At 42.1% G+C, this 26,092-nt stretch overlaps 1 pseudogene; it reads left to right on the forward strand.

The window, feature by feature from the left end:
• Positions 1-14,426: 14,426 nt before the first annotated feature.
• LOC122104761 lies at positions 14,427-24,519 on the forward strand (annotated as a pseudogene).
• Positions 24,520-26,092: the final 1,573 nt, after the last annotated feature.

Below are 26,092 nucleotides of genomic sequence, written 5' to 3' on the forward strand. Positions count from 1 at the left end.
GTTTGCCAGCAGTGTTTGTAGAGCTGTTTGGGAACTCTCCTCTGGATTATTCATTATCTCTTCTAACCCCTGATTATCAAGATTGGGAATTGAGATACCCGAATTTGCCATTTTTCTTGTGTTTTTCCGGCTTACTCTGCCCATTTGAGATGAAGATAGCACCAGTTTTGTGCTAGAACACTATCTTAAGGCAACCATCAACCAAAGTTTGCGTTTGTACAGTCAATAGTCTACAGATACAATCTAGTTCAACAGATACATCTATTCGACATCAAACAACTATATGTTAAAGGGCTTCGAACCGCAGAGAACAATTTGGAAAACCAGAAATTATTAGGGTTAGGGAGAGATGTGGGTAAAAAATAGGAATAGATTGGTGTGGGGAGGCAGAGGGAGAGTTAACTATGTCCTAATCACAATGCAGGAAATAGGTTGGGTAGGATGCAAGTAGAGAGAGAGAGAAAAAGAAGAAAGGGAAAGGGGAATGAAAAGAGACCAGAAAAAAAAATAGAAACATAAAAATTAATGTTATTTTAGAGATTAAAAGACCATCTATTTATAGAGGAATATGAATATGTTGAGAGAAAGGGAGGGACATAGAGGAGATGTGAAAAACTTTAAAAAAATGCTTAAAATATTATATAGGTATAAAGAGGTAGTACTACTATTAATGAATTTAAGTCTCAGAGGTTTTGAATTGAGTAATAAATTTGTGGATTAAGTGTGTAGACAATGGGGGATAGGGTCTACTGGTTAACTACGGGTTTATCTGAGGATGTGCAGGACAAGAGTTAAGTCACATAAAGAAGAACAAAGAGGAAAAGATGGAAAGGATAGGAAAGTGAGAAGAAAAGATCAGAAGTTCAGTAGAGCTAGACAAAAAACAAAAAGATAATTAAGAATGAAAGGAAAAGAGAAAGAAGACAAGAAAAGAAAGGAAAACACACATTCACGTATTCCTAAAATAAAAATTATAAGAGGAGAAAAAAAAAGTTAATGGAAAACAATTATTTTTTCAGAAGAGGCAAAAATTAAAGATTAATAAAAGTTTTAGAAAAGCAAAAATTTTTTTTTATATATATAAGGTAACAAAAAACGAAAAAAAAAAAAACCAAAACAAAAAAAAGAAAAAAAGAAAAGAAGAAGAAGAAAAAAAAAAGTTCTTTGATTTTTTATTTTTTTTTTTGGGAGGGGTGGGAAGAGTCCTGTATCTCCCTTTTGTCTGTAACCAGAGTCTGTTTGGAGTCTCTGGTCAGCTTGAGGTCCTGTGGCTTGATTGGTTTCTTAAGTCAGTTTGTTGGAACAGGCAGAAAAATGCTCTGCTTCACCCAAGATTTTGAGATCCCCCTCCCAGGTTAGTTTACTGGGAGGGTGATCTGCTTTGAGAATCACAAAAGAGGGGGATGCAGTGATGAGGCTAGGTTCTGGGTAGAGTTGAGGCCTTTCAACAAACAGTAGCTTTTCCCTGGAGCTATTTTGTGAAAAAAACTCACAGCACCCAGCCTGGAGCCATTCTCAGGGTTTCTGTTTTTCAATTGATTGTGGTGGCTGCTAGAGGGAGGGGCAGCCTCTGGCTGTGGTTACCCGGTGAGGAGAGCCTCTCCAATGGCTGGCGCCTGAGCTGGGTGACTTTTCCCTGGATGGAACTGAGTCTGTGAGGTCACTTCGCCGTTAAGTTCTTGTGACCTGCTAAATGACTAGTTTATTCCAAGGCCTGAGCTGGAGCTAGCCGCTCCTCTGAGCTTTGTCAGTATCCAAGATGGAGATCACCGGTGCTGGGGGGGGGAGGGGTGGCCTTCCCTCCTCTGCTCCCTGAGAAGGAGTGAGGAAGTGGGGCTTCTACTCACGCCGAGTCTTGGATCCCGGGTCGTCTCTGGTCTGCAAGGTGCAGGATGAAGTTGTCCGCTCCTTGTCAGTTCTTGCTGGTGTTGAGTAGAATCCGCTTGTCCGCTGCGTCTGGCTCCTTCGTCCCGGACTGTGTCTCAGGTGTGCCCCCCCGTGGCGGTGGTCGCTGCCGCGACCCTGCCGCCGCCGCAGCAGCTGCTGGCAGGCGCTCAGATGTGTCTGCTTGGCTTCCCCTCTCTTGACTAACTCTCTGTCCTGTGATGGCACACTTGGTGTGATTCTCTGGCTTGGGACTGTTCACTGGAACTCTGAAACTGTTTTCTATGCAAGAGCTTGTTCAGATTCCAGCTTCTCCTCCGCCATCTTCCCGGAACTTCAAAAGCCTCTTTCTTATACACCACCTGTCCCAATTATACACCGCCTGTCCCAATTGTTCTTCACTAGCACAAAACTGTTCAAACTCACAAAAAAAGTTATGTGCTGAAAGCTGACCCCGGTCATATAAACCCTGCTACAACCAGACTCTGTGCAACCTCTCTGATCCTGACCAGTAAGTTCGCCCAGGAGCGTACCCCAATACATTTTTCTTTCTTTACTTTTACCTCCTCCTGCATGTTTCTTTCCTCACCTAAAACCTTACACTCCTCACCTTTTTCTCCTTTCTATATATGTCTGTCTCTTTCAGCAATACATGGCTTTTTGATTCAGTGTCTTGAACTTCTACCAGCTGAGTTTTGCCCCCACCCCTGGGCTTGTTTAATTTTTTAATTGAAAATGATTTTACCAGTATTTTTTATTCATATACACTATGAGGGTACAGTGTGATATTCCAATACAAGGATACAGTGTATACTGATTGCATCAGTACTCGCCTTTATATTGGAAACATTTTATTTTAAGGAAATATCAAACAAGATTATCATACAAAATCTGACATGACATGTGAAGGGATCCTTCACATCCATTCCAGGGGACCAGGCAGAGGCAGGCACAGGAGAAAGATTATTATAAGGTTTATTAGAGGAGCCATATTTCCCCCAAGAGGGAGCACATGGCACCTGTAGCAGCCAAGTTTGGGGGCAGGAGGTGAGGTAGGTGGGAGCTCAGGTGGGTCTGGGCAGTGAGAAGGGTGGTCATCTGTATGGCAGGAACTCCAGGGCTGGGCGGAGCTGAAGACCAAAGGTGGGGATAATACTAACAACATAAAATTACTTAGTTTGACATAAATTATCTGAAATTAAAAGTATAACCTATTAAAAAAGAGAAAATTCTTCTGATAAAGTAGTTTATAGACACCATGGCCTTGTCCTAGACTTCACAGCTTATTTACTTCTGTGAGAAGTTTCTTGAGATTGCTCAGTGAGTCCAGGACCTGTACATTTTCTTCTCAATTGGTAAAACCAGAAGGTAGCAAATAATCATTTATTCTGACTGCAGAGCTTCTAAGCATCACTTCCTATGATCTCACAAGAGAGTTCATGCTTTGTAGGGTCTGGTTGGTTATAAATGTTTTACATTGCTTTTTCTGCCCTTTTTCTCATTATTCTCTTCAAAAAGTTGGCAAAAGTGCTGGTAGCTCACACCTGCAATCCTAGCTACTCAGGAAGCTAAGATCTGAAGATTGTGTTTCAAAGCCAGCCTCCATGAGACTCTTATCTCCAGTTAACTACCAGAAAACCAGAAGTAGACCTATAACTCAAAGTGGTAGAGCACTAGCCTTGAGCAAAAGGAGCTCAGGGACAGTGCCCAGACACATGTCCAAAAAAAAAAGATGTACAAAGAAGTTTCAACTTAACATGCCCAGTTATGTATACAGTGCATGTTGATCAGTGTCACCCCTTTCACCATCCCCCTCAAAATCTACTCCTTCCTCATCTGTTACCCTGTTTCCTAGTTCTATTTTGCATCTATATAAATGGAGTAACAAGACTCTATTCCTCTGACAGGACACCATTCCTCTTTCAGTTCATCTGCCTGCTCCCCCCAATCAAAATATGTTTTAGCTTCCTCGTATTCATTCTGTTAATTACTGAGAGGAGTTATTCTTGCATTGTTTCTGAAAGCGTTCAGCTACATCCTAAGAGGAGTTAATATCACTAGATGGATTTTGAACATCTGCCATCTGGGACTTCCTTTCACAGGAAAAGTCTCAGCTTCAGATCATTGGTCATTTCTCATTTTTGCAACTACCAATAAATTCTTTTCTGTGTTTTCAATGAATGGATTAAGCCCATTTTCCATGTTTATGATTAGTAAGGTCATCAATAATATTTAGGAATCCGTCATTTCTATTGCTTTAGATAAGTCTATGTTTTCTCTGTGGGAAATAGATAATATGGGCTCAGTTTTCTTTGATACTGTTTTTTTTTTTTCTTTCTGATTGTAGAGTCTTTCTGACTAAGTTGTTATTAATGGCAGAGTTATTCAGGTCAGGAGGGGGCCATATTGTACTTTTCTAGCAACATGGACTACATGTCTATTGTTTTCCAGATCCCACAGTGATATCTGCTTTTCTGGGGCTGACTGGGTTTCTATCCATGGTTAAGCATCTCTCCACTGATTTTTGAGCCATCTATTCTGGAGCCTTCTGGGTTGCTTTCTTCTCATATTGCAGCTATGGAGATTCAACTGAAGTGGGGATGCTGGATCTAGCCAGCACCATCTTGGCCACATGACAGATAGGGAATTGGGTTTAACTTGTACCATATTGTCTTCATGGTGGAGGCAGGAAAATCCTACCTCTCAGATGATGGGCATGCCTGAATTCCTAGAGGCAGAGGTGGGGACTTGCCCAATAGGTTACTGGACTTGCCAATCTTGGGTTATGAACTCTAAAGCTCCTTGTGACCCTGCCCCCTGACCAGACCCTATTTATGGTGAGACCAGTTCAGGCACTATATGCCATTGCCACGCCGACTCCAGTGGAGTCTGCTTAGCATGGGAAACCATCTATCAGACCAAGATAGGGGCTTCAGAGACCTATCTCTGAGTTTTGGGACTTCACCGAAGTCTACCTCAGAGAATGGGGCTTTACAGAAACCTATCTCCAAGTTTTGGGACTTCACCGAAGTCTACCTCGGAGAATAGGGCTTCTAAGAGGCCTACTCCTGGAAAGGCTGGCAAACCCATGGGAAAGATGTGTTTCTGCCTTTCTTTTCTTCACTGTATAAGAGTGCTTATTAATCTTTTATTGTTTCTACTGCTCTTTGTACTTACTCATTGTCAACGTTCCCTTATTCAAAGCTCTTTCTTAAGAGTGTTGACGACTCCAAAATCTGATGAGTGTCTTAAAAATATGACTAACTCACCAGAGTTAAGTGCTACCCTGAAACCCCTCTTATGGAGGCTAGTAGACAAGTTATAAGTAAATATAAAAATATTGGGGGTTTCACAAAGTCACTTCAGCAGAAGGAATTGTTTGTAAGAGATTTGCAAGAAGCTATAGGCGCAGCTAGAACAGAAGGAATGTATGGCAATTGCTGAGACAACTACTTAGGAGAAAGAACTTCCTGTTACTCTTTCATTTACTAAGAGACTTGCTAGATCTAGGCCTCCGTGACCTTGCTATTAAAGAAGGAACAGGAAAGATCTTATGGGACAGTTAAGGCCTCTATAGAAATAAGGTAATGGTTAGTTGATGACAAAACATCGAAACCCATTATATTTCTTAGAAATAAGCCGGAATCAAGTGCCTTTCAGGCGACCAACTAGTGACCCCCAAGAATGAAGCCCTGCAGCAAGATTATGTAACCTTTTGCCCTTTCTTATGGAGACTTTTGCTATAAAAGTTTGTTATCCTCTGCATTAAATCGCACTCAGCACTCAGCACTCAGCATCCACTCCTAATGTGTGTGAGTTGTCTGTTTGCCATCTCCCCATCCTATTCCAGGTTCCTCCCCTAGGTATCCTCCGTCGTCCCGACAGAACCCGGTCCGCGGCATGCCATGTCTCATGTTCCTGGGTCTCCTGTCTCCTGTCTCTCCTCTGATCACCATAGTGTCTCACTTCAGCTGTCCATTGAGGTTAATCTGCTTTTTTTTTTTTTTTGTGAAAATACTGTACAGAGGGGTTACAATTACATGGGCAAGATAATGAATACATTTCTTATCAAGCATTGTAGCCTCCTCCTTTGTTCCCCTTCCCATCCCCTCCTCCCTACACCTCCCCACCCAACCCTCCCCCCTCACCAAAGTTGTAAATTATTTGCAATAACTGGTATATGTCTGAGTTAAGCAGAAAAGGTCAATTAAGTTGATGTTAGGGAAATGAACCCTAAGATATGTATTCAAATGTTTTTTTCTTTCATGCGATTGTTTCTAACACATTTATAAGATTATTTCATTGTTACTTTGTATGTCCTTCCCCCACGGTATAACCCTATTTTCACTGTATTTGATGTTGCTATAATTTGTGGAGGGGAAGGGAAAAAACAAATCATTTAAATAGGGATACAGGTGGACCCATTGCAACAATGAGACGTACAAGTCGTTATGTGTTTTGTTTTTTGTATTTTTCTTCTCTGTCTTTTCTCTCCTGCTTTCCATTTTCTGACAATGTTAATTGTAGTCAAGGGCATGCAGGTGTTTGTTACAGGAGTCCACCTGCAGTCACTGGCCTTCCAATAAAGACTCCCAATTCTACCTCTCAAAATGTGGCTTCTCTGTTTCTTGCAACTGAGATATCTTTCTACCTTGTATTATTATATGGGAATTCATTCATGAGATATAGAGAAGCTACATTTGAAAGGTCAAATTGGGCGTCTTTATTAGAAAGCCAGCAAGTGCAGGTAGACTCCTGTCCCCAAGACCTACAACCCATAAAGTAGCTTGCACAAAGCTTCTAAAGGCAAAAAATCACATGTTTGGAGTGGGTCCCAAACCCAATGAAAGTTATAAGCAAAGCAAACCATATAGGGGAATACTTAGGTGGTGATCAAACTAAACCATCTAGGGGAATAATAAGGAATGAGCATTCTTTGGAACAGAACCCTCCAGGGGCTAAACAGCATGGTAATCTGCATATTCTCTGAATGGCTTATCTCACTTCTAGGCTTTTTGGAGCTGGGTAAAAAGATCCTCCCCGCCCCCACCTCCTCCCCAGCAAGGCACCAGGAAGGCTATGAGGACAAGGCATGTTACTTGGACCCAGTATCCTTATTTTAGTATATTTTCTTCTTCTCTAATTGCTGCTAACAGTCTTGAAACTGCTCTCACGAGGCTCTCCAGTGCCATTACCTGAGGAATCGGCCATTTCCCAGACCTGGGTAGGCTATGCTGGATTTAATTTTAGGTAGGACAGTAATACAATCTTTATGCCCATAGGATAGCGTAAACTGTAGGGATCTGAGGGATTTACCTAACAGATGAATGCAATGTTTTAGGAGGACAGGTTCACTGGCAATTGTGAGCATAATGCATATTGGCTCTATGTGGGAGGTGGAGGGGGAGGGACATCTGTCCATTGTCTTAAATTGTATCAGGTGGGTCCATAAGGTGAGGCATGGCTGGCACAGCAATGGAAGGAGAGTCCAAGGCTACAGTATGAATCCAGGAAGGTGCAAAGTTTGTGCTCAGTAGTAAAAGCAGTGTGCCTGTTAGTGTCTCAAAGCTGTGTATGGACTGTGTCCTTTTGGTAGGCTTGGGCAGTCAGAACACAGCATGCCCAGAGCCAAGGGTATACTACCCTTCCCTCACTATTTGAGGATCATGTAGGAGCATAGATGCATTAGTAGGCCCAGTTATGTTGTCAATCAATGTTCAAGAACTATACAGGGTAAGTATCTCAGAGTAGGCTTCCCAGTTGCTTCCCAGGCATGTTAGTGGGAGGCAGGGGCCCTCAACTGCTTTCTGTGGACTTCATGGGCTGAGATCCTTAGATAAAGCCATGTGACTGCTTCTTGGTACCTTAGGAAGTTGAGTGGGGTTGACTGTCTGGTCTGCATGGGAGGAAAGCCCCATGATGGTGCTGTTCCGTAAACTTTTGGATAGTGGAGGACACAACATGGACTGTGCTCTCTCTGAAGTAATGCAACAGTATAGATTTCTCTGGCAGCTCTGCAGATTGGGCTCAGGAACTCTCAGGGCTGCAGGCTTCTTTAGTTACAAGTACTTCAGGTGTTTGCAGGTTTATTGGGAACTGGTGAGGTCCTCCAGCTTATTTTCTGAAAGACCCCCGACGGCGTGGGGTGTCCTTCAATCTGAAGAGACCCTTCCCCAAGGAACAACGAGACCACTTGTGCGGATGCAAACAGCAAGAGGTTTATTCGGGCAAGCCCTCGGCTCCCAGATGCACTCAGCCTCGAGATCCACAAGGTTCGGGTTGAGTGTCTGAGAACCGGTTACACGGGTACCCGGGGCGACAAAGTCTATCGGGAGACTTGCGCGCCGAGTGCTTGAAAGCACCCTCTTTTTATGGACAGCAGAAGCGAGGTTACAGAAGCGAGATGCGTGGTTACAGGGGGATGATTGGTTATTTTTGAACTACGCTCAGGGTGAGGATTGGTCAGGTTAAGCTGGCCAGATGGGGTAGGTGGGGTTGGGGGAAAGCTGACGTGTCGGTACTTGCCCTGACATGTCTGTGCTGGTCGCTATGCACCGAAACTATTTGTTCCCTAGTTTTGACAAGTGATTTATCACATCCTGCCTCACCCTAGCATTAAGGCTAAGTTTTACAGGAAGGAATGTGGTGGTCAGCTATTTTACCGGAATGCCTGGTTTTAAGGCATGTACTAAGGTCGTGCTAGGGTCTGCAGGCCGTGACTCAGAGGCCCGAGGTTTCGTTTCCTGGTTAGCGGCCTGCACGTATCCTGCCCCTATCTCCAGGGAGGGGAAGGGTCAGTGCTAGCGCAAGCAAGTTTACAGAAGCAAAACCAGCAGTTAGCAATTGTAAAATGTAACTCTAATTTTTAATCTTTCATTCCCCCATTTTTCTTTGGGCTAATTTTAATCTTAAAATTTAGGGGGTTCTTATCTCAGTCGTAGGGGTGACTCTATATTATCTTGTGGGGTGTCAGTTGTTCTCAATGCTTGGTATTTGGTTCTCAGAACTAATAGACGGACTGCGCTGATCTTTTTTTTTTTTTTTTTTTTTTTTACAAAAGACACCAGTCCTGACTCTGTATCACAGTTAACTTAATTTTATACCAGCTGTACTTGTAAGCTCCAATTTTAAGACATACTCATACCATTTGCTACATACTTAAACTTTCTGAGGTTTGTCTTCTTTAAAGACAATTCTTACTTTTTAAATCCTTTCTTATCCAAAGTGGATATCAATTTTTTCCCCAATTCCTTTCCCAAGGCTTTCTTTACTACCTTCTTTTTTTTTTACAATCCCTTTTCCAAGGCTTTCTTTACCACCCTCTTTCTTTACAATCCCTGAGCATCTTTGTAGCTGTAGTTTAAAACTGCACAATTTTTCTTTGGCTTGTGGAACCTTTATCTTAGAACAGCCTTAAGACACCACTGTGATGCAGAAGCTTGCTAGATTTTAAGGCTAAGAGTATTACCTCCATTGATAACACACTCAAGTTATTACCATACCAGAGCCAAACTAGGCTGTGACCATAGAGTGGATTTTCAGTCACTATGCACTGGCAAGCAAGCCAGTGATATCCTTGTCCCCAATATCCACTGTGGGAAGAGAAGGTTTTTGGATATCACCCAAAAGAATGTCCCACAAGATCTTAGATTTAGCAGCAGTCAACCAGGAAGCAGACTCAGGTGATGGAATCTTTAGGCAGGAGTTTCTCCAGGTGGCTGTCAGGCAGTCGTTGAACTTTAACCATTAGGGTATGCAGCAGCAGCAGCAGCAGCAGGATCTCTCAGTGGCTCCAAGGGACTGTCACACCTCATGCTGGGCTGTAAATTCCTACACAGACTGGTTAAGGATACATTGCATAGGCTTGGCAGGCTTTGATCCTGCTGGTTTTTAAGATCATTAAACAATAGCCCAGGACAATTTACCAAAATCACAACTTTTTTACTAACGAGATATTTTTGTAAATGGACACAGAAGGCTCAGAAGGTTTAGTCTTGTAACCATCTCTGACAGATGCAGTCTCCACACCTTGCATATCAACAACTGTTAGCACTATTTTTTTATGCCTTTAAAAAATTATTTTATCTATTTTGCCTCATTTTTCCAAAACTGACTCTGGACCCTTGATCTTAAAATGGGGGTAGAAGGGCGAAGGTCAATCTTCTGTAACTTCTTCAAGCTGACTTCAGGGGCGTTGATCCTACCTAACCAGGAACCTATAACCTTAGCCTATTTTATAAAGAGGCCATCAGGGTTAGATGTCATTAAGAACAATATTTAACCTTTGACAACTGTACAGACCTTTTCTCCGGCTACAGCAGTAGTGTAGCTTGTTTAGCACTCTGGTTTGTAAAAGCATCTTCCTAGATGGCTTAGGAATGTGATCTCAACAATGCCTAAGATGCCTAAGTTACCTTTGCAGGCCTTTAGACAGATATTAATAGAAACACACTCAGGTTTGCAAACTTTTTCCTGAGCAGATGAACTTCATGTAACTAGTGTCAGCTCAATTAGAGCTGCCAATTAGAGCTTTTTGGCACATAAAGGGGTTGAGATTTAAACTATCCCCCACATTTTATAACATTAGCTTTTTACTATCACAGAGGACTGGCAAGTTCCTGTCCCTTACAAGGTAGTCATGAACATTAGGCATGCTTCCAAACTATCTTCCTATGACCTCCCGGCTCTGACCAGTTTTGAAGGGCCACGCACAAATGACACTAGGATCTGACATTTCTGCCATCCAAGCAGTGGCTTACTGCCTCTGGATGCTCCTCCATTGCTTTTGTCCCAGGAGTGTCTTCTCCACATTGGGATAAATGCCTCATTGGCATTTCCCTTTAGCTGGTTGTTGGACTCGAACTCAGGGCCTGAGCACTGTCCCTCAGCTCTACAGCTCAAGGCTAGCACTCTGCCACTTTGAGTCCCAGACTCAGGGCTTGAATGCTGTCCCCTAACTCTTCAGTCCAGGGCTAGTACTCTGCCACTATGAGTCTTGAGCTTGGGGCTTGAGTACTGTCCCCTGACTCTTTAGTCCAGGGCCAGTACTCTGCTGGCTGAATAGAGGTGACAGTCTCACAGGGACCTTTTTCTGCCCGGGCTGGCTTCGAACCAGTTTGCAGATCAATGCGTCTTATAAAAGGCCACTTTACTCCAATTAAAAGCAACAAGGTGGTCAACATAGAAGTAGCTTTTAAGCATGCTCTTACCTGAAACTTATTAAGAGTCAAAGTTACATCTGACAAACTTGTAAGAATCCTCTGTGCTTTGCTCTGGGCTTGCTGGAAACTTAAAAAACCTATAAGAGAAAGCTAGAATAGCAATTATTTTGGTAATTTTAATTTTTCCCTTTGTGTACATTGAGGCCAATGTCAAGAACAATTTTACATTTAAACTTTATATCCCAAAATCCATTTTTTATTATTATTATTTTTTTTTTCCGACTCTTCTCTTGGTTCTCGAATGAAATACAGTTTTAGACAGACAGAACAGGTAACATCTTTGACAGTGTTAAACTAACCTTTACATTTAAATTTCTAATATTTATCCCCAAATTTTAGCCAAGGGAATTAGATCCCAAACAGCCAATGCATTTTTGTTAAGCCAGATAACTTGATTACAGAATAAACAGTCTTATGCATTTTAAAACATTAGTCTTTTAAAATACCAGATTTTCTAATTTGCAAGTTAAAGAATCTTTACAAAGCCATTTAAAACAATGTGAAGATTTTTTAAAATCTTTGGTAATGTCCAGACCTCATGACCTTTTGAATTTTAAATTTAAACTCACCCAATTGTTACAGCATGCTGACAATTTTTATCTTTGAACATGTTCACAGACACACACAAAGCACTCACACAGATCTTAAAGCGCGCAAAAATCAAAATCAGTCGTACGTACACCTTTTAAAGTTCTTAAACAAAAATTTAAGACAGTATTTCTTTTTAACTAGGTACCTTTGTTGGGCTTTATTTTCCCAGAGCTTGCTTATCTAGCAAGGCAATTCACTAATTAGTCTTTTGAATCCCTTCTGTAGGAGGAGGGCTGGGGGAGGGGGTCACCTAAAACTAAACTGTCCAGATTTTTACATTGTCAGGACTAGTTGAAAAAGTCCAAACCAGGCACACAGCCTGTTACACCCTCCCTGCTAGCAGCCTGCACAAGGAGAAAATGCAGCCTGAGGCTTGAAGGGAACCAAACTAGCCCAGTAACCTTCCATGCCTCACAGGGAGGGTGGGCATAGCAGGTCTGTGACCCAGCCCAGCTGGAACTTTTATTCCCCCAGAGATGTTTAAATAAATAACAAAAACACAGATAAACACAAGAACCAAGGATTCACATTTAAAACTGGTACCAATTCTAAAACAGAACTAGACAAGAACTGAAGGCTGAGTTGGGGACTAATGAGCCCCAGTTTATCACTCAGCAAGCTGAATCCAGAGGCTGCTGATTGAGCCTGTCACACTCACCCAGAACTTTCCTACCCCAGAAAACATAAAACAAACACACACTAAAGTTAACAATACAACCAAGTGGCCACAAAGACAAAATCAAGTCTCAGTGAATGGGGCAACATCTCACCACCATTCACTTACCAGGGGACTCAAACCCCCTATTTACCTCCGGAGGATTTTTTTTTTTTTTTTTTTTTTTTGCAGACGTTGACCCAGGGGCCTTCCAAGGCGGAGGAGAATTCCCAGTCATCTGGGGCAAGGGAAAAGAAAAATCCCTAGCGGCCGTCCCCTCAGACTGGCAGGTTCTCCCCCACGCTCAGACCCCCCTGAGCCAAGGCCCAAGGCTGAGATCTAACTGGGGCCACTCACAGGTGGTCAGTGGCAATTTTATAATTGACAAACAAGCAAGTTCCTAAAACCTGACAATCTAGGCTCGGGCTGTCCTTCCAGTGCTGTAAAGTAAGGCTAAGGGGGGTCGCGACAGTTTGCCCCATGCTAAAAATTTTAACAAACAAACACCAATAAACACAGACAACACTTAGCTTCGCTGCGCGTTTTTGCTCACAAACTGAAAGCAAAACCTGATGGAGACTTTATTGAGAGTCCGGATCTCTCGTCTCCCCTGATGAACCACGCGTCCCAGAGGACCGGGTTCCCTGACGGGCCACTTTTTCAGGCCACCCTGATGAGCCACTTTTTCAGGCTCCCTGAAGCCCCCAAGACGTCTCCTGGGGACCGCGGTCGGGAGTACGAGCTCGTCAGCTCCTCCACGGGTCCGCCTGATACAGACGAGAACGGCCGAACTCACCAGATTCGCAAGCGCACAGAAATTGGCCACACAAGACTTCAGACAGCTTACAGACAGCACACAGACGACACACAAACGCTGGCCAGCTTACCTCCCGGAAATGGGTCGGTGGTCCCTGGGTGGGGGGGTCTCTATCCCGGACGAGCCCCCAGATGAAAGACCCTCGACGGCGTGGGGTGTCCTTCAATCTGAAGAGACCCTTCCCCAAGGAACAACGAGACCACTTGTGCGGATGCAAACAGCAAGAGGTTTATTCGGGCAAGCCCTCGGCTCCCAGGTGCACTCAGCCTCGAGATCCACAAGGTTCGGGTTGAGTGTCTGAGAACCGGTTACACGGGTACCCGGGGCGACAAAGTCTATCGGGAGACTTGCGCGCCGAGTGCTTGAAAGCACCCTCTTTTTATGGACAGCAGAAGCGAGGTTACAGAAGCGAGATGCGTGGTTACAGGGGGATGATTGGTTATTTTTGAACTACGCTCAGGGTGAGGATTGGTCAGGTTAAGCTGGCCAGATGGGGTAGGTGGGGTTGGGGGAAAGCTGACGTGTCGGTACTTGCCCTGACATGTCTGTGCTGGTCGCTATGCACCGAAACTATTTGTTCCCTAGTTTTGACAAGTGATTTATCATATCCTGCCTCACCCTAGCATTAAGGCTAAGTTTTACAGGAAGGAATGTGGTGGTCGGCTATTTTACCGGAATGCCTGGTTTTAAGGCATGTACTAAGGTCGTGCTAGGGTCTGCAGGCGGTGACTCAGAGGCCCGAGGTTTCGTTTCCTGGTTAGCGGCCTGCACGTATCCTGCCCCTATCTCCAGGGAGGGGAAGGGTCAGTGCTAGCGCAAGCAAGTTTACAGAAGCAAAACCAGCAGTTAGCAATTGTAAAATGTAACTCTAATTTTTAATCTTTCATTTCTATTGTGTGAAGTTTAGGTTTGATCTCATTTAGGAGATGTGATGCTAGATGCTATGTGCACCATTTTCTTCTTTATAAAGAAATGCAGTTGGGTCTCTTGGCTCTGTGTAGTTTCTATTGCCTGTTTGTTACATGCCAATGCTCTCTCTCAAAAGCTATTCCAGTGGGAATAATAATTAATGTTATTTGGATTGATCCCTGTTTGTGGAGAGAAGCTAGCAGTCTTGCTGATGACATTCCACTGAGTACTTACTGTCTTCCAGTAAGGTTAGGAGGTGTGCATGTCAGCAAGGAAAACAGACATGAACTCTAACTTAAAAAGAATTCACACACAAAAAAGAATTCACAGCTCTTTCCCATCTTGCAAGATGGTGGATGAAAAGGGTGAGAAGCCTAACAGGAAGGCATAGAAGCCTGAATCCAAGTAGGCTAGTTCCAATGGCAAGGTGAGGAAAACTACCTTAATGCTAAAAAGTCCAAGGAAGGGAGGCTCTACTGCAGTCCTAGTCTGAGGAATTGGTAAATATTCCCAATCTACCTTGTATTTCAGAAAAGCCATGGAGAAGTGGAAGTACTTGGTTGCTGAATCCAAGGTTGAAAGTAAGAAGCTTCTTGTTACTGTTACAAAACCATTTGATAGTGACAAGACTAGTGGTATACAGCTAGTTATCCTAGTGAAGATGTACTTCAAAAGCTGTTGAGCCATGGCAAAAAGTGCTTCACTCTGTATGCATGGAGGCTGTGGGAAAGCATCACTCCAGAGACCATCCTCATCATCCTTACTGGGCACCATAGATGTAAGAGAATGGTTTTCTTGAAGTAGCTGGGCAGTGTCTTGCTCGTGACTAGAACTCTATCACTCAATCACATTCCTCTCCATAGAACACACCAGAAATTTGTTATTGCCACCTCCACAAAAATTGATATCAGTAAGCTTCAAACCCTCAAACACCTCATTGAAAATTACTTCAAGAAAAAGCAGGTCCAAGATGGAAGACTAGAGACAGAGCAATATGAGAGCTATCTGCTCAATCAGAAATACAAAGCTCCAACCTGGAAATTGAGCTCAAGAGTAGATGTCTGGAAGAGGCAAGCAGTCAGAGGCTAGTGCCAATAAAGGAACATCAGATATATTGATAGGAATCTGCTTTGTTCTTATAACTTGATATTGCTCCCATGGCTTGGCCCAGTGACTACCCTTCCCTCAGGAGATCTTTCCAAAATTCTCCAGCCCAGTCTCCAGCCCAGAATTTTAATATAAATATGAAAGACCACTTCCCTACCCTCGTTGGTGATAGGTTCCTGAGAGATGGGGCAGGAGTTTTTTTCTCTAACAATAGGTTCCCGGAGCCAGCCTGCAACTTAAACAGTCAAGACTCTTTGAGCCTCAAGTTCCCTGTGACCCATCCTCCTAACCAAGATCCAATTTAAGCCCCTACACTCCTGCTGCCATTACGCCATGCCTCCTGTCTTCTGACTCTCCTCAGGTCACCATGGCATCCCTTTTCAACTCTCCATTAAACCTGATCTGGTCTGTTGAGTTCACTTTTTGCACTTTCTTTATTCTAATACCCTCATGACTCAGTTTGCCAACACTTATAACTCAGGAAAAGGAGAAAAATTAACCAAAAAACAGGTCGGTGTAACCAGGTCCCATTGCAGTCCACTGGGCTGCAGCCTTCAGCTCTGTGGAAATCTCAGCTTGGTGTGGCCATCTGCCCAGTGAAGAGCATAGAATGCTCTTCACATTTGGTGCAGACCTGTTTTGGAAAGCCCAGCACATGGAACAGTCCTCAGCCCAGTGTAAATCTCCCACCAGCCCTCTGCTCAACAGTGATCTTTGCCCAACTCCATTTGGAGCAGCCCACCCAGCAAGACAGCAGCTGCAGTGCAACAGAGAAATGACCTCACAGGTTAAACCTGGGAAGGAGACCACCTGAACATGAGACACCATTAGTCACATGTTTACTACTACCAGGTGGCCAGAAGGAAGGGCTGGGGAGGAACTCAGCCCCTAGCTGAGAAGCAGGAGAGAAACATAGGAAGGTGGGAGAAGGAGCATAAACAGACACAATTCTGAGCTCAGAACCCAGAGACTACATAGATCACAGCCTGCACCAGCAAAGTGAGGATTTAACTTGCTTCAGACTGTGTCAGGAAGTTGCACTTGCGGGGAGTTTGGGACAAGGAACAAAATTTGGTACTCAGAGTAGGCACCAGTCTCAGCCTGCACTAGGCAAGAGAAGATTCAGCCTCTGGCCCAGATTGGATGTGGGCGAGCCCAGGACAATGGACAAAGCCTAGATCTCCTATTCATAGTTCACACCAGTCTTGGTCCCCACCTGTGTTTGAGGATTTAACGTCTTCCTGGCCTGGGACAAAGGGCATGGCTAAGGCTTCCAACCAAGTCCACTCTCAATACAAATAGGAACTGATCCCATCAGGAACAGCTACAGGGAGGAACAAAAAGGTGGTGATCCAAACCAAAGTCCCACCCTGAGCTCAACTCTCAGTGCTGAGGGAAAAGCAAGCCTCCAGCAGTGCTATCTGGAACCAGAGACCAAGCCAGAAGACCCCCCCCCAATTACAGAGTTCCACCCAAAATTCAGCAACTAGGGCTGAGTGTAAGTGGTATTGGTCTTAGTGGGGGCTCTTGCCCCCGGAAAGGACTTAGAAGGTCCCTTAACTTCTAAGCAACCATGGTAGATCTCTAACACTTGTGAGGACACAACATGGCCTCTAACCCTGGGAAAGGCCTCTGTGAGACTTCTAATGCCAGCTAGTGGACACAGAGGAGGACCTCTAAAAGCTCAGGTATGAATCTTCATATGTGAGGCTGCTAGCATCTTACTGTGGGGGTCTACCCACAGGCCACCCACAGCATCAGGGGCAGTGCCCACCAAGCCTGACCATACACCCCTGGGCAGGAAAGTTCTGGCCTTAGGGTTAGGAGGTATGCATCTAGCTGGACCCAAAAGTCTTTATGTGCACCTCACCACCTACAACATTAAGGATTTCACCTAGACCAAGAGAGCTCCCAAACCAGCCAGGGCATCCATATATGGAATGCCCCCATGCATAGCACCAAGGGTCTTTGCCTAGCTGACCCCAAAAGCCCATCCATGCTTTACCTTGCTGGAGACCCTTACCCATCTAGCCTCAGAAGCCTGCCCAAGCATCCTAGTGAGGATGATTACAGCACTGTGGCTCATATCTAATTAGCACAAAAGGCTTCTCTGTTTCCCAGCGTACAACACCCTTAGACATACCAGGGCTAGAGAAAACACTAAGCTGGACCCAAAAGCCTGCCCACACCTCTCCAGGGGACACCAACTATACACTGCCCACAAGAAAGCTAGAATACCACAACCTATTACCACTGAACCTAATACTAATTTTATTTTTTATTTTTTTGTCAGTCATGGGGCTTGAAATCTGGGCCTGGCCACTGTCCCTGAACTCTTCAGCTTGAGGCAAGCACTCTACCACTTGAGCCACAAAGCCACTTCCAGTTTTCTAGTGGTTAATTAGAGATAAGCATCTCATGGACTTTCCTGCTTGGGCAGGTTTTGAACCACAATCCTCATATCTCATTCTCCTGAGAAGCTAGGATTAGAGGTGTTAGCCACCGGTACCCAACCTAATACCTAATCTTAACAACCTCTACAAACCCTGAACCTAAATGTGTAAATCACAGTGAAAGATCACAAATTTCATGAGCAATCAAGACAACCTGCCACCCTCAAAAACCAACAACAACTCAGGAAAGGGCTCTAGTGAAAGTCAAAAAGAAGAGATGAAGAAATAAAGAACCATTAAAGCAATGATAAGAGAATTGTCTGATAAAATAAAAGGGCAGATCCAAATCCAAATAGAAGAATTTGAGGAGTAAATGAACAAGAAAATGCAAGAAATAAGATAGAAACATTACATACCTCAATGAAGGAAACGAAAGATGTAATCAATATCCTGAGAACTAACCAAGAGCTATGAGACATGAAAGGCTCTATTTCCCTATTGAAAAACACAGTTGAAAGCATAGGCAACAGAACAAGGGAACTAGAAAATAGGGTATCAGGAGTTGAGGATAAAGCAGAAGTATTAGAACAAAAAAATCAAAGGCAAAATCAAAGGAAAAGAACACTCAGAACATACCAAAGGGACATTCAAGAGTTGGCAGATTAAGCAAAAAGATCAAATCTACAAATAGTGGGGATAGACAAGAAGGAAGAATTCAAAATGAAAGGCATTGAAAATGTATTTAATAAAATAATAACAGAAAGCTTCCCTCAGCATAGTGAAGAAATGGAACCAACCCAGATGCCCCTCAGTAGATGAATGGATCAAGAAAATATACAATGGAATTCTATGCCTCCATCAGAAAGAATGACACAGCCCCATTAGTTAGGAAATGGAAAGACTTGGAAAAAATTGTATTAAGTGAAGCAAGCCAGACTCAAAGAAACATAGGTCCCATGGTTTCCCATATCTGCAATAGCTAGTATATGTCTAGGACAAGCAGAAGAGGTCAAAAGCTATATACATATGACCATATAACCTGATGCTAAACAAAATGAACCCCAAGATAGGGACACAAGAGGCTTTATCTTTGTTGCTGTTCTTTTAAATGTAATTATAATGTACTATGTGATTTTTTTTTTGTTTCTTAGTATGTTCTTCCCCCATGGTACAATCTCTGTTATCACTGTATTTGATTCTGGTGTCCTGAATCTTGTATATACATTTTCTAATTTGGGGAGGGGAAGGCAAATAACACAATGCTGAAATAAGGATCCAGGATGACCCATTGTAATAATGAGATGTACAAGACAGTAAGCTGAAAAACAGGAAGGAGTTGCGGAGGTGGAGAGGGAAGGGATGGTAGGGGAAAAGGAGGGTATAACAATGCTTGAGAAGAAATGGATTCATTACCTTGCTCATGTAACTGTAACCCCTCTGTACAGTATCTTTACAATAAAAATATATATTAAGAAAAAGTAAATTAAAAAAAAAAACAAAAAAAGAATTGACAGATTTAGCAAAAAGATCCAATCTACAAATAGTTGGGATAGATAAGAGGGAAGAATTCAAAATGAAAGGCATTGAAAATGTATTTAATAAAATAACAGAAAGCTTCCCTCAGCTCAAGACAGAAAATTCTACCCATGTGACAGAGACATACTGAACTCCTAGCAGACAGGATGTGAGAAGAAGCACTTCTAGACAAATCATAGTGAGAACTTTGGATTTAAAACGCAAGGAATTAGGGCTGGGAAGGTGGCTCAGTGGTAAAGCGCTTGCCTTGCATGCAGGAGGCCCTGGGTTCAATTCCTCAGCACCGCATAAGCAAAAAGAAAAAGGCCGGAAGTGGCACCGTGGCTCAAGTGGAAGAGTGCTAGTCTTGAGCTGAAGAGCTGAGGGACAGTGCCCAGGTCCAGAGTTCAGGCCCCATGACTGGAACCCCCCCCAAAAAAGCAAGGAATTAATTTTAAATGCAGCAAAATCAAAGAGGGAACTTTATTACCAAGAAAAGATTAAAATTACTGCAGATTTATCCACACAAACTTTGAAAACAAGGATAACATGGACTGGTATAATTCCAGCTCTGAATGAAAACACTGCCAATCCATGACAAACAAAAGCATTCACAACTAAAAACCAAAGAATTCATGAACACTAAACCTGCACTACAAAGGATAGTAAAGGGAAGCATACAATCTGAAGAAAACAATCAAAGTCAAGGAAACACAACATTGAATAAAACTTATTAGACTAGTTTAGTAAACACAAGAAGAGGAAAGAAACACTATAGGAAAACAACAAAATGGCAGGAAATGACATATTTATCCCTCAGAGAGCTTATACCACTCAAACAGATTGGATGATTGGATCAAAAATAAAATTCAATCATTCACTTTCTACAAGAAACTGATCTCATAGTCAAAGATAAACACAAATTCTGAGGAACATTCTCCAAAAATGATCATATCCCAGAACATGCAACAAGACTGAACAAATACAAAAGGATCAAGATAACTACTTGCATCCTATCTGATCACAATGAAATCAATCTAGTTCTCAACCACAAAGCATAGAACAGAAAAGACAAACACGCAGAGACTGAACAACATACTGCTGAACAACATGGGGATCACAGAAATAAAGGAGGAAATCAGAAAGTTCTTAAAATTCAATGAAAATGAAAAGACATCATACTGGAAACTCTGAGATACTGCAAAAGCAGTACACAGTAAACAGTCTCATGATGCAACTAAAGCAGCTAGAAAAATAGGAACAAACCAAACTCCAAACTACTATATATAGAGAGACAGTAAAGATTAGGGCATAAATCACTTAAATAGACTAAAAAATTATGCATAAAATCTATAAACAAAAAGCTCTACTTTTGAAAAAAATAATAAAATTGCCAGACTACTAGTTAAATTGATGAAGAAAAGAGAAGAGAGAATAAGAACAACAAAATCAGAGATGCCAAAGGAAACAACCAAACAGTCAAGAAATCTGAAAGGTATGAAGGACTTTTTAAAACCTATACTCAAATTAGATGGAAAATCTAGTAGGAAAGGATAAATTCAGGCTGGGAAGGTGGCTCAGTGGTAGAGTGCTTGCCTTGCACACATGAGGCCCTGGGTTTGATTCCGCAGCACCGCATAAGCAGAAAAAAAAAGCTGGAAGTGGTGGTATGGCTCAAGTGGTAGAGCGCTAGCCTTGAGCTGAAGAGCTGAGGGACAGCGCCCAGGCCCAGAGTTCAGGCCCCACGACCGGACCCAAAAAAACAAAAAAGGAAAAGGATAAATTCCTAGAGACATATAATTTGCCTAAGTTGAACAAAGAAGATATAAACCATTTAAACAGCCCCTCACACACTATGAGATTGAGGAACTAATTAGCAGTCTTCCAACAAGGAAGAGCTCAGATCTTTATGGATTCATGGCTAAATTCTATAAGACTTTTAAAGTTGAACTACTTTTCTGTGAAATAGAAAAAGAAGGATCAACTCCAAACTCAATTTATGAAAAGCAGGTTTCATCCCAGAGATGCAAGGCTGATTTAACATATGTAAATAAATAAAATAATATGTCATATCAACAAAGCCAAGGACAAGAACCACATGATCATCTCAACAAATGCAAAAAAAGCCTTGGACAAAATTCCATTCGTGTTAAAAAAAAAGTCTGGAGAAGCCAGGAATAGAAGGAACATGCCAGCTGGGAGCTGGTGGCTCATGCCTGTAATCCTAGCTACTGAGGAGGCTGAGATCTGAAGATCACGGTTCAAAGCCAGCCCCGGCAAGAAAGCCTGTGAACCTCTTTTTTTGCGGGGGGGGGGGGGGTCCATTCATGGGGCCTGAACTCTGGACCTGGGCGCTATCTCTCAGCTCTTCAGCTCAAGGCTAGCATTCTACCACTTGAACCACAGCGCCATTTCTGGCTTTTTTCTTTTTGCTTATGTGGTGCTGAGGAATTGAGCCCAGGGCCTCATGCATGCAAGGCAAGCGCTCTACCACTGAGCTACCTTCCCAGCCCTGTGAAACTCTTATCTCCAATAAACCACCAGGAAACTGGAAGTGGTGCTGTGGCTCAAGTGGTAGAGCACTCACCTTGAGCTGAAGATCTGAGGGACAGCACCCAGGCCCAGAGTTCAAGCCCCATGACCAACCAAAAAAAAAAAAAAAAAGGAACATGCCTCAACATAATAAAGGCCATATATGACAGGTCAACAGCCAACATCATACTGAATAGTGAAAAACTAAAACCATTTCCTATAACATAGGGAAAAGGCAAGAATACCCTCTTCAATATAGTTCTGGAATTCCTCATCAGAGCAATAAGGCAAGGCGAAGACATAAAAGGAATTCACATAGGGAAAGAAGAAGTCATATTATCCCTATTTGCAGATGACATGATATTATATATAAAGGACCCAAAAAACCCTATCTCTAAGCTCCTAAAGTTTATCAATAATTTTGGCAAGGTAGCAGGATACAAAATTAACTCACAAAAATCAGAAGCTGTTCTTTTTTTTTTTTTTGTCGGTTGTGGTGGCTGAATTCTGGGCCTGGGTGCTGTCCCTCATCTCTTCAGCTCAAGGCTAGTGCCCTACCACTTGAGCCACAGCGCCACTTCCGGCTTTTTTCTGCTTATATGGGGCTGAGGAATCAAACCCAGGGCCTCATGCATGCAAGGCAAGCACTCTACCACTGAGCCAACTTCCCAGCCCCAGAAGCTGTTCTGTATATCAACAACACACAATCAGAGAGGGAAATCAGGAAAACTACTCCATTTGCAATTGCCTCAAATAAAATAAAATAAATAAAATATCTGGACATGTAACTAAAGCCAAAGTGTTTACAGTGAAAACTATAAATATTGAAAGAAAGAAATTGAAGGCAACATCAGGAAATGGAAAGACCTTCCATGTGACCTTCTATGTTCATGGATAAGTAGAATTAATATTGTCTAAATGGCTATTCTTCCAAAAAAATCATAAGTAACACAATCTCCATCAAAATCCCAATGACATTTTTTAGTGAAATAGAGAACACAATCCAAGAATTCATACGAAACAAGTGGTGGAGAGCTTACCTTGAGCTGAAGAGCTGAGGGACAGCACCCAGGCCCAGAGTTCAGGCCCCACAACCGACAAAAAAAAATAGACCCAAACATCAGAATAGAAGAACAAGAAACAAATACTTACAGTTATTAGTATTTATAAGGGAACCAACGATGTATAGTGGAAGAAAGATAACCTTTACAATAATTGCTGTTGGGATAACTGGGCATCCATATGCAGAAAACTGAAAGTTGATGCCTGCCTGTCACCATGCACTAATATTAACTCAATGGGGATCAAAAACCTCAGACCTGAAATCTTGAAATTACTGCAAAATAGAGTAGGAGAAACACTAGAACTCATAAGAATAGGCAGAAACTTTTAGAAAAGCATCACATGGGCACAGCAGATAGGAGAGAGACTTGACAAATAGTATTACATCAAAAGTTAAAGTTTCTGCACAGCAAAGGACATACTTACTAAACTAGAAAGACAGACAACAGACTGGGAGAAAATCTTTACCAGCAATACATCTGACAAAGGCCTAATATCCAAAATAGACAAGAAACTCAAGAAACTAACCCCTCCCAAAGTTAATAAATCAATGACTAAATGGGCAAAGGAGAGACTTTTCAGAAGAAGAGGTAAGAAAGGCAAAGAACACATGAAGAAATGCTCATCACCCCTGGCCATAAAGGAAATGCAAATCAAAACAACTCTGAGAGTCCATCTCATCCCAGTTAGATTGACCAACATTGTGAATTTGAACAACAAAAAATGTTGATGGGGATGTGGGGAAAAAGAACCCTACTGCACTGTTTGTGGGACTGTAACTGTTACAACCAATCTGGACAGCAGTCTGGAAGTTTCTCAAAAACTAAACATAGATCTGCTTTGCAACCCAGCCATACCACTCCTAGGCATCTACTCAGAACATAACAAACCAGGATACCATAAAGACACTTGAATATCCGTGTTCATTGCTGCACAATACACATTGCATCATAAAAGCCAACTTGTGGAAACAGCCCAGATGCCTTTCAATAGATGAATGTATCTGAAAATTGTGTTACTTATACACAATGGAATGTTACACAATCATTAGAAAAAATAATATTATGTCATTTCCAGAGAAATGGATGGACCTAGAACAAATCATGTTAGGTGAGGTAAGCCAAGCTCAGAGAGAGAAATGCACATTTTCACTCAGATGCAGAAGCTAGATCTAAAATACCCCATCATAATAAATCATACAGATCTCTAGGTGTTCACATACAGTGAAACCAAAACAGGATACACTTAGGAGACGAACAGAAAGGCACAATGTCTATGTGCACTTGATCATACAGAGTAATATTTCTCAAAATGAACTCTACAAAATGAAAACAAGTTTTTTTTAATTTTTACTGTTTTTGTTTTCTTGTTCTGTTTGTTCATTTATATATTTTTGGGTGTGTAAGGGGAGGCACAGAAAAAGAGAGAGAAAGGGTAAACAAATGCAGCAATGGTATTCAGTGGACACTCGAAAATGAATTATAAAACTTAAGGGTAGGGATGGGAGGGAAAAGCTGGAAGAAAGCAAGGGAAGAGGTGACATTGTCCAAAACAAATGTAGTCTTCACCTGACTTATGTAACTGTAACCCCTCTGTAATCACCTTTATAATAACATTTAAAAATTAAGCAGCTGTGGAAGCCCAGACACCAGGAAGGCAAGATCTTTGACACAGAAAAAGAGAATTATGAGGTTACAGAGCAGGCAAGGTTGATCAGAAAGCTTTGGTTCACAAATTCTACCCCAAATCAAAGCTGTTCCTAAGCTTCAACACTACATGCAATCCATTTTTGCTCTACTAAATGGAATTAATCCTAACAAACTAGTGTTCTAAACCTAGCAAGAGTCTAATTAAATCATTTATAAGTTAAGAAAAAAAGAATTTACAATCTAATAGCCAAATGTTCAATAGGAATGGCTGTTACTACATCCTTCTTTCAGTGATAAGAAATCGATAGAGAGAAAAAGGGATTCTCATAAAAGGTAAACAGCCACTCAGAGTTCATGGTGGGATTAAAATCCTTCCCTATTGGACTACAAATCAGCCTTCCTCTGAGCTTATGAAATATTTCCAATAATCTTCTCCTTTGTCTTTGCTAATACCATGGAACTCAATCCATGGGATCAGAGTTGTATATTTTTTCTTCTCCCTCTCATAAATTCTGGGTCATGACACAATCTAGAGTAAAGGGGAATGTAATTATTTACTCTCTATTCCACTGAACTTTCCCCTAGTTTTGTGTTTAAACTTTTCATGGTGCTTCTTCTCCCCTGAGACTCTTGAACTCTGACCTTTGCCCTACTTGATGCCATACCTGTTTTTTTCTGCACACCCTGCAAAAACTATGTATTCTAGTTTGTGACTCTTTTCTCTCTGAATGTTGAGTTCCTTAACAGTTGAGTGAGTACACAATGTTGTAATAGTGAACATGTAGTCTTCATGGAACTATGCTCAGAGCACCAAATAGAGAATTTCACATTCTTACTTGCACAACCTATGACACAAGAACTTTTTAAATCTCAGAATATAGATTGGGAAATCTAAGGTAGAAGTTTGAGGCTTGCCTAGGGTCACCCAGCTAAGTGCTACAGATGGATTCCAATCCAGGCAATCTGCTTGCAAGACTTTGCTGTTAATTGTTAATGTAGAGGAGATAAAGTTGGATATTTGGTCAATATGATGGCCCTCAAAATATCCAGAGAGCATTTCCTATTTGCTATGTTTCACCCATTGTTTCCAAGTAGTAGGAAGATGTGACAGAATATCTACTCCACAAATTGGCACAAATGCAGGCCTCCATATTTAGGGAAGCTCTTGTAAGAGGAGCATGCAAAACTATATGGCTAGATAGAAGTCCTGGTCTTTTCAAGTGACATTCATTGAGAACTTGGAAGGGTATGAGTAAGGCTTGTAAGAAAGCTACATGAAGAGTATAAACTATATGCAGAGAATTAACTCTTAAAAAAAGTTGTGCTTTGCATCATCAAGATTTATTAGCAAAAAAATCTTTCCCATCCTTTCAGCATAGAGACAGCTCAACTAAGAATCTTGAAAGATTGTAAGGAGGCCTTGTGTGCTAATACTTCTCATGGCACGGAGCAGAGGTGTGCACCTATTGATGACATCCCACCAACACCAAGTCATTTGGTGTGTGAAGCAGGAAGGGAATGAGTAAAACCCTGGCATGGTTGGATCTCTGTCTTGAACAGATCAGGTTTAGTTTGAGGTGCCATGTTTCTTTTCTGCTGTTAATTTTTAAATTTAATTTTCAAATGCTTGTACCAGGGGGTTACCATTTAATGTGTCCATTCATGTCACAGTCACCTCTTCCATTGTTCTTCCACACTTTCTTACCCCTTCCCTCTGAGTAATATCAAGTTTCCCACTTCCTTTTTCATATATGTCC

This window comes from Dipodomys spectabilis, unplaced genomic scaffold (genome assembly GCF_019054845.1).
Source record: "Dipodomys spectabilis isolate Male_0828 unplaced genomic scaffold, ASM1905484v1 ptg000002l, whole genome shotgun sequence".
Classification (NCBI taxonomy): Eukaryota; Metazoa; Chordata; class Mammalia; order Rodentia; family Heteromyidae; genus Dipodomys; species Dipodomys spectabilis.